Source organism: Crocodylus porosus, unplaced genomic scaffold (genome assembly GCF_001723895.1).
Source record: "Crocodylus porosus isolate Cpor-Errol unplaced genomic scaffold, CroPor_comp1, whole genome shotgun sequence".
Classification (NCBI taxonomy): domain Eukaryota; kingdom Metazoa; phylum Chordata; order Crocodylia; family Crocodylidae; genus Crocodylus; species Crocodylus porosus.
In genome coordinates this window covers 26,016,288-26,026,036 of record NW_017728917.1, presented here as the reverse complement: position 1 = coordinate 26,026,036, position 9,749 = coordinate 26,016,288, and the positions used below count along the sequence as shown (strand labels likewise).

At 46.3% G+C, this 9,749-nt stretch overlaps 1 protein-coding gene across 1 annotated transcript in view; it reads right to left on the bottom strand.

The window, feature by feature from the left end:
* FAM120A (family with sequence similarity 120A) overlaps positions 1-9,032 on the bottom strand; it is an 84,193-nt gene extending 75,161 nt beyond the window's left edge. The window contains exon 1 of the mRNA XM_019536944.1: positions 9,026-9,032. The gene's annotated coding sequence lies outside the window, so the exon portion shown is untranslated. The remainder of the gene's footprint in view (positions 1-9,025) is intronic.
* Positions 9,033-9,749: the final 717 nt, after the last annotated feature.

Here is a 9,749-nt window from a genome sequence, read left to right as displayed (position 1 = left end):
GGCGGCAGGCCCGGGCGGCCTGGCGTGCGGCGCTGTTGCATAACCCGGGCATGCGCCCTGCGAGCGGCCGGCGCGGAGCGGAGCGGAGCTGGCGCGTAGGCGGAAGTGGGGGCCGGGGGGAGGGGCCCGGCCGGGCAGCTGCAGGGGGGGCACCCGAGCCCGTCTCCCCGGCCGGGCAGGTCGCTGCTCCCGCCCGGGCTGCGCGGCGGCAGCGGCGACCGTGGCACGAGGAGGCGCTGCCGCAACTCGCCGTTACGTCAGCGCTGAGGGGAAAACGATGCTTCCCCCCCAGAATAAATCCCCCGCCGCCCCCCGCGCTGTTATGTCAGAGGCTCCAGCCTACGTGCGACTCGTCCGTTGGGGCCGAGGGCTCCGCTCCTCGCTCCCCGCCGTTCGCACTCGGCCTGGAGCAGCGCGGGGCCCAGCTCGGATCGGAGCCAAACTGGCCCAGAATCTGCTTCTGGCGTTTTTAGTTTTTCAAGGGTTTTTTCCCCCTAGTTTGGCCGCGCCGGGAGGAGCGAGCATGTGTTCCCGCCTCTCCCTAGAAGTGCAGCAGCCGCATTCACTCCGAAATGAAGGCGGCAGTAAGGGATTAGGCTCATCCCGCCTGCGGCTGCAGGCTGAGCACTGCCGGGGAAAATCCTCGGGGAAAGCAGGCGCAGGAACCTCGTCGGGCTGCAAATGCAGGCCCGACAAGCCCCGCCGGTCCAGCCCATGCCTCTATCGGCAGCTTGCAGTTAGGAGCGCATGGGCTTTCCAAAATAAGACCTGTTGTCCTTTTTTTTTCAGAAGTGCTGCCAACCTTTAGTTAGATAATTTTCTTATTCCACTTTTAGCTAGTCAAATGGCTTATTGGAGGCCCAGATTTTGGCTTCAGATGTTTCCAGGCATAGCAAGCTGCACAGTTTCTTTTTAATATTAACACGGTGTCTTAGTATTCCTCTGTGTAACTGTCAAATATTGCAGATGTCTTATACTGACTTTAATATTATATTGGCAAAAATACCATTTATTTTAACAAGATCTCAGTTAGGTTAGATTGGCACTTAAAATAAATATTCCCTTGTGACTCACTTGGAAGTGACTGGTTCCTAGGGAGTGGGTTGGTTTGCTCTTAAGCAGTACTATCACAAATCTGGAGGACATTTGTAGCCCAGAGTGACTGATGTAGCCAGTACAGATGGTGAAATACACAAAAGTATAGAAGTCCTTAATGAAAAAGTGTTGTGTGGAACTGGTGTTTTTCTTTAATACTTTGATAGCACAGACCTCCTTTACAAATACCTTTCTACAAAGGTTTTCATGAGTACCTGGCCAGAGCTTTTATCCAAGTTAGCTTAATAGAAAGCTTAGTAGATTCTCCCTATAAAGTGCAATCATCTAATTTGGTTTTAATATTAAGGATAATACAACAAAGCGTCTTGGAAGAGTTTAAAATTGTACAAAATATGTTGAATAAAACACTAATTGGTTAGAAGAACAATTAAAGATTTAAGGGGGCTTTTAAAAAGTGTCCAAAGCTTCAGCAAAGGAACACCAAATGCAGTACATGAGACCAAAAAAAATGTCTGCGCTCAGTTAGTCAACAGTCCAGCCAAGGAAAAATGCAGTGTTGAGATCATTAATGTGACTTTGTGATAAACCATTCAGAATCGCAGAGACAGCCAATGAAAGGAAACTTTCCTTCTTCAAAATAGTGTCTGTGAAGACATGTCTTTCTCCTTTCCTTCGTATTCTGACATCTCTCACACATGGTGCAGGCTTTTCTCAAATTAATCCTAACCATCACACAGAACAGCTGACTCAAAAAAGTAATCTATAGTTTATCATTAAGCAGGAGTTACCAGAGTGCATTTACATTCAATATGCTGAGGGAAGAAATCAGACAAATAAAAACATGTCACCAAAAAATCTGGAGATTTTTTAAAAGAGGAAACACTAAGCAAAAAGGACCAAAAACGTGAGGATATTAAAATCTTCACTCTTGTCACAGAGTTATTTATGCATAACATAACTAAGTGACAGATGGCACACGTATCCCTAAACAAAAACGGAAATAGGATGGAATTACAAAACAGTATGTTTCAAATGGTTATTTGGGCCAAATAGGTATTTTTCAATAATTAGAAATCTGACCAGAAGTAAAAGCAACATAAATGATAGTAGACAAAATTAAATTGGGAACTAGACAGGCTAGAAAGATTTAGGATCAAATAACCAAAGACGTAAGATATTCTTTATATTTATCAGAAGCAGAAAGCCTGTGAAAGAATTGGTGGGTCATTTGACACGATCTGCTAAGTTAGGAAAGCATTTGTGGAGAGGCTAAATGATTTATTTTTCTCTTCATCGCTGAGGATGAAATAAGGACCTAAAGCTTTTCACCCAGTTAACAGATATAGATCAGTGACTTATTAAAGATCAATGACTCATTATCCAACCTGCATATCAGAAAACTTGGGAGTGTTTTTTTGGAAAGAACTGAGCAGGCATAGGGGAGGAGCCTGAAGTAACCAAGACAGGGTTGAAGGTGTGAGATGAACTCTATTTTTTTAAGTGTTTTAATTCATGAAATGAGGAGGGTGAGTTTCAGATCTACTGCATTGGTATAGTAAAATAAGAACGGCATTTACTTTTGCTGCATTTCCTCCTGGTCTCTCTGCTTTGTGCGGGTGTGAGAGAGTCTACGTCACTGGACTGCCACAGAACCTTCTCTTCTGTCCCTTTAAAGAAATCTCTAAACCTTTCCTTGCTGCTGCTTTGCCCACATCACACAGAGTAAGAGTGTATTCCAGGGCTGGGCAATTCTATCCACTGGAGGGCAGCTTAGTGAGTTTTGGTGAGCTCTGCCCCATGACAAATTCCCAGCCCCCTTGTTGCCAGCTTGGACCAGAAGTCCTGCCCCCTAACCTTTGCCCCCAGAAGTCATCCTTTGGGGAAGGGGATTTGCCATCCTGAAACCTGAAATAAAACAAATTATATACTAAAAAATCAAACACCGACAGTAACATATTTACTTTTATTGTAAAAAAAAAAAAGTCCTGATGTGTGTGTGTTTGTGTGGTGTATATAGAGGTGATTGTATAAGAGCTCAAAATGAGGTCTTACTCTTGTATATTGGCAGGAGGAGTGGGGGGGTATAGATGGGTGGGTATGGGGTTTGTGTGGAGCTGTGGGTGGGTGTGGATGTGTGTGTAGGTGGGGTGTGGGGATATGTGTGGATGTGAGTGGGTGGATATGGGGGCTCAGGGGTGTTTGTGGGGATGTCTGTGTGAGTAGGGTTTGTGGGGAGCTGTGTATGTGTGGATGTTTGTGTAGGTGGGGTGTGGGGGGGTGTGGATGTGGGTGGGTATGTATGGGGGGCTTGGGTGTTTGTGGAGATGTGTGGGTGTGGGGTGTGTGGCGAGGGAGGGTGTCTGAGGATATGCGGGTGCATGTGTGTGTGGAAGGGTGCATGTGGGGTTTGTGAGGGATGGTGTGGGTAGGTGCGGTGTTCATGGGGTGCGTGATTGGGGTGGGGGTGGTTGTGGAGATTGAGGGGGTAGAGGGGTGTGCATGGGGGCACCCCCCAGGCCAGTCAGCATCTGCCCCCTCTCTGCAACAGCTCAGAGCCCACGTGCCCTGCGGTGCTTCCCCACCACCACCAGCAGGAGCACGCAGCCCCAGCTCGCCCCTTGCCTGCTCTGGACTCACCCCTGCTAGAGCAGATCAGCAGAAACCTGGGCAGTCCCAGCCTGGCCCAACTCATATTGCTTGCCCATTGCACATCCTTCTGTACCCTGGACATGCAGCAGGGCTGGGGCAGCTGCTGCCTTTCTAGATAGCCCAGGCGGCAGTGGCTTCTGGCTGCCACTACCACTGGCGCCAGACCCTGCGTGCACCATACCTGCTCCGGACTCACCCACCCAGGCTCGTTAGTGGTGGCACAGGACAGAAGCTAATTATTCAGCATGAGGAGAAAAGCAGCCTCTCCCTCTTGCCACCGTTGAGCTATTCCTGCTGCAGCCACCCAGAGCATGCACCGTGCCACGCTGGGCTGCCCTGAGTTGGGCCGCCCATTGGGGCAGTGGTGGCAGTACAGAGCAGATGCAGGGCAGCCCAGCATGGTGAAGGCTATAGGTGGCTGCAGCAGGAATGGCTTGGTGGTGGCGAGGGGGAGGAGCTGCTTTTCCCCCCATGCTGAGTAATGGTTTCTGTTTTGCACCCACCATTGCTGAGCCTGGGCAGGGAAGTCCGGAGCAGGTGTGGGACGCGCAGGGTTGGGGCTGTGCAGGTGGGTCCCTGCTGGTACCATGGGGCTGAAGCCAGTAGTGGTGGCAGCCAGAAGGAGCCACCGCCACATGGGCTGCCTAGAAAGGTAGCTCAGCCACAGGGCTGCCACTGTGTGCCCAGGGGTCAGCAGGATGCTGCACAGCTGGACTGTGCCTGAGCCAAGGGGGACCGAGGGACCTGCAGTGAGCTGGACAAAGACGTGCTGTGGACTGTATTTTGCCTACCCCTGGTATATTCTGTGGATGGCTATCCTTTCATTTTTTATTTACCTTCTACTTCCTTCTACTATATAACTGATTCTTTCCATGTTTATTTTAATGCAGGGACTTCCATTAAATATCATAAAAGATACTATGTAATTACCAAGCTTTGATTTTAATCATAGTTTCTCCCTCTATAGTGTCTGAACCACCTGACTCTAGTATTGATATGCAAGTACAACATGCAAGGGATTCTGTAAACTGAGGCCAGGGCACCCATTATGTTCCTGCTCACTGTTGCTTTCCCCTGTAGTTGACTTAAATAATATGGCAAAAGTCCTTATCCAAGTATGCTGTCAAGTAAGTTTTTCAGTAGGTTCTTATGTTGAATTCTGTGTCCTTTTCTGACTCCGAACATAAACTGCAGCAGTGTTTCTCAACTCATGGGTCACGAACCAAAAGTGGGCTGCGAGAAAATTTCAAAGGATCATGAGCTGCGGCAGGGCAGAGGGGTAGTGGGAAGACGCCTGCGGGGGGAGGGCAGGGCAGGGAGCTGTGGCCTGCTGGCAGGGGTAGAGCAGCCAAAAGATGCTGCTTGAGGGGGCAGTAGGGCTGTGATGCCTGCCTGCCTGGCATGAAGCGGCAGTTTCAGCCGGGGGAGGGGGTGGAGCCACAGGCCTCTCCCCCTCCCTCCAGCCTGTGCCCTGAACTCAGTCCACTGCTGCCCACATGAGCAGGGGCTGCAGTGCTCTGGCATGAGTGGGACGGGGCCGCTGGGGGCCCCGTCCAGCAGGACCAGGGGGAAAGGGGGCTGTGGGTTGGGAGTGAGGGACACCAGCATGGCCCCGGGGGACAGGAGACTGGGGGTCAGGCACTTGCAGGGCCAGGAGGGTGTGGGTTGGGATAGGCCTTGGATCTTTGCAAATGGTCCTAGTAGGAAAAAGGTTGAGAACTACTGAATTAGAGCATATAAAATTGGGCCCCTGACCACTGTGCAAGCACTTGCACCCCATTTAGTAGTGTCCTCATTATTGTTCTTTTCAGTGCTAATACCAGGCCTGTAGGTAGCAATTAAATTAGGCCTTTAACTTCCTATCATACAACTTCCTCTGTTTTTGCAGTAGCACGTCTATATAGTTCCAATGATAGATACACATTTCATCACTACTGTGGCTTCTTTTTAAGACCATTGTATAATTCAAAAAAATCAAAACCAACCAGATATTACTTGGGCATCTTTTCCATTGACTTAACACAATTCTCACTATTAAAGCAAAAAAAAGTTGCTTGTAGCTAAAATCAATGCCCATTATTTGGTGTGCTGTAGTTAATTCATGTTTTTCCTTTTTTTTTTCTTACCTGATCTCCATTCAGTGAGATTTGTCAGTTCTTGTAGCCTTTGTTTTGACTCTGTCATGGCTGTTCCTGTCTGATGAACCTTCCTTGCATCTTAATAGTATAAGTGTATATGGCTACATCATACACATGTATCACAGAAAAAATGAGTTACACAATTACAGGGCTTCTTATTAATACATCTCAATTAGAAAAAAATGAAAGACCTTTGAACATTTTTCCCTCAAAAAGATTCCTAGACAGTATCTTGTTTTAGTATGCAACAGTTTCTTTCAAATATCTGTTATACATTATGATTAAATATTTTCCTCTTGGAAAGGAAAACATTTGTGTGTGAGGGGGTATTCAACTAATTTGTGTTGTACTTCTCAGTCTCTCCATCAGCATTATCTCCTAGATAAGTTTCACAGTCTATTTTTGGAGCTTCTTGTTTTTACCAGATTGCTGCAACAAGTAAGACTGCAAGACATGATTGGTTAACCCAAATGGATTTATCAGGGCTGGAGGCTAAATGTTTCTACAGTATACATGGAGGGATATTATTGTTCAACAATCATTTACAGTTATTTATTGTTTCTTTTATAAAATCCTTACACTCTCCTGTAATCTGTCTTGCTGAAGTTTCTATTTTCTACTTATCTACCCTTGCCTGTCAAGCATTTCTACATTCCAACTTTCTTCATCTTCATTTAAAATAATGAGAAATCTTGTCTGATGAATCTGGCTGAGTGTTCTGGGATTACTTCTTTATTAACTCTTACTCAGCAACTTGTGGTCTCTATCTCTTTCACTCAAACCGTGAAATTCCTGTAGGAGACACTTACTAGAGAGGTAGAATATTCTTTTGCAGTTTCTCATGGACCTGGACATTGTAATATATTTGAACTTAGATAACCTTGATCACTTTGCAATGTACTAACTTGCTTTTGAGTCTCAGCTGTAATCTTATTGTGGTAGCTGTACTGATTTGTGCCTGTCAAGTTCTTCATCTTCTTTGGCCTCAGGCATGTGTCTTTGCGCCAAAAAGTGTTGCTAGCTAAGTTTGCATTGCTCCACTTGGATAACTCAGTTTCTTCTTCTTCCTTTTTCTTTTTTTGTATTTCACAGGTTGCAGTCCATGGTGATCAGTTCTACTACATTCTTACCCGTAATGGGAAATAGGAAGGAAATCAGACCTCCTGATACTAAGGATATTCAAATTATCCCCTACACAAGTGGGAACTGTGATGAATTCGCAGGATCACAGGTTTTTTTCCCTAGCTTACATTCACTATTTCCTGTAATCTTTAAAGAGTGTAGCTCAGTTCAAAGGATATACTTTTGAACCATGTTTTCTAGTCTTGGTCAGCAACGAGTTTTTATTGGCAAGCTTTTCTATTTTATGCTTCTTCCTTTACTCTCAAGAGTAAATGATGGTTACCTCTAACCTAGCCTAAAGACAGAAGATAGGGCAAGGTAGCATTCTCCCTGACTTCAGACTACCTACCTCTCTCTACCTAGTTTTAACAGGCCCTCAGAATGATTTCTGTCCCTTAATCCTGAAGTAAATTATTCATCCAACAAATTGTCAGCCTTTCACAAGCCTACTAAACCCTTCTGTTTTTGCAGATTCAGAGCATTATTCATGTGCTCTTAAAGTTATCTTTGTATGAGTTATATAGTTAACCAAACTTGGCAACAGTTAGTGGGAGTCCAGCTCACAATGTAACAGAATGAAGACTGCTTATTTGATATGTACATTTTGTCTGGGGGATCCAGCTTCTCTTTATTCATAAAGATGGCAAATACCTGAAGATTTTGACATACTGATGCTATTACCCATGGGACCCTTGTGATACTTGCCCCCATTACAACCATCCACTTGTTTCATTCTGTGGATTATTGTCCCCAAGGCAAAGACTGTGGTATAAATCCTTTTACTTATGTCAAATGTATTTCAGAATAAATGATCTGGAACTTCTGCATTGTGAGCTACATCTGTGACAAATCCCACATCATGTTCTGTGGTATTTTCATTCCTTTCAATCCATTGCTCTTCCATAGACAAGATGCTCAAGCTGTTGGGTTTTTTTCTTTTTAAAAGGTGATTGATTGGGAGGCATATAATAGGTATATTTTATAGGATGGGTCTGATGATAACCATTCATATTTCTTTTACATTGTCAAATAAGTTAATAGAAAAAAAGGGGAGGGGGCAAAGGAGGTAGTAGAGAAGGAGACCACAGGGAGCTCACTTATGTTTCCAGGTGAATTTCTCAGTCTTTTTCTTGATGTTCTTCCACCTCTGTTTACTTTCAGTTGTTCTCTAAACGTGTTCCTTCCCCCCTTCAGAGACCCGCTTACTATACATTTTCTTCAGGCCTCCCAAAATCCCAATGTGCCCCGGACTCTGGAGTCCAGCATTCCAAGCCTTTATATTGTAAAAGGGATCTCGCCCAAATACTCCACCTGCCACATGAATGCTGGAAAAAAGGACAGGAGCACCTGCGTATATCCAGTTGTACTGTAAGTTTTGAGGTAGTAAAGTCTACTGCGAAATACAGATCTCAAATAAAGAACTGGAAAACTCTACGGGGAACTATGTAATCAGATACTCTTACTACGGGCATTTAACTTTTGTATTGAGCCTAGTAGCTAAGTGATAGGTGCTAGATACTCTACACACGCATTGTAAATGCCCCGTAAGCTGACTCAGAGCAAGAAAAGCTTTGCTTTGTACCCACGTGGTCCTTGGTGGAGGATAGAATGACTGCTTTCACTACAGGTAGAAACAACCAAGGCTCACAGAATCAGATTAAATCAGGTCAGTCTGCCCTCTTTAAAAAAAAAGAAAAGGATGGGGTTCACAAAAAGTTCTAAAGGCACCAAATTTGCCTCTATGCTCAATTTCTCCACAGCAAAGCATGAATAATACAAAGAGTATAAAATAAATAACAATAGCTAATGGAAACAATAACAGTAGTTCTTATGAAATATGGAACACCTGCATGCTGTGCAATTGTTATAATTAGTAGTTATGTAATGCATGCCAATGCATGCTGTGTTTTAGAACAGGTCTGTCCAAAAGTGGCTGGGGCTTCAGGCCCAACAGCCATACAGCCTGGGGGCCACACACTCCACATAAGACCTCACTGTACTGTGGGGCTCTTGACACACCACACAAGTCCTTCACTCCGCACTGTCACAATGTACGGGACCCTGATGTGGAATGCAAGGTCCCCACAGCACTGTGCAGGTCCCAATGCATGCCAATATACAGACATACCTTACCATGCAGGGAGGGAGGGAACTCAGGCACTCTGGCAACAGCAGCAAGACAGCAAAGCGGGAAACAGCAGGTGGGCAAAATATGACCCATGGGCTGGATCTGGCCTGCCAACTAATTGGATCCGGTCTGCAAACGGGCACTTCCCAATTGGTTGTATCCAGCCTAGGGCAGCCTTGCACTGCACTCCTACCCACAATCCTGGTCGCAGCCAGCATGCACAGCTTCCTAGCAAGGCTGCTCCCAGTGCAGCTGCAGCTGCTTAGATACTGCTCAGATTCCTCTGCCTCCAGTGGCCCCTCTTCCCCCTGTCCCTGCTGCACTGCTCCAGGCAGCATGTAGTGTGGGGAAGTAATGGCAGCTGTGGGGATGTGTGCTGGGCACCATATGTCCAACCAGATAGGGAAACTGCAGCCAGGTGGCTCCTGCCCCAACAAGCAGGTCTTCAGCTCCCAGCTGCCAGTCACCCACTTAGCATAATGAGCAGCCACCTGTGGGAGCTGAAGGTGGAGCCCCACATGCTGGTGCAGAAGCCACCTGGTGGCAGCTTAACCCCCATCTGGCTGACCGTGTGATGCCTGGCACATATCCCCACAGCCGCCATCGCTTCCTCCTGCTACCTGCTGCTCTGAGTGGTGCAGCAGAGGCAGGAAGAG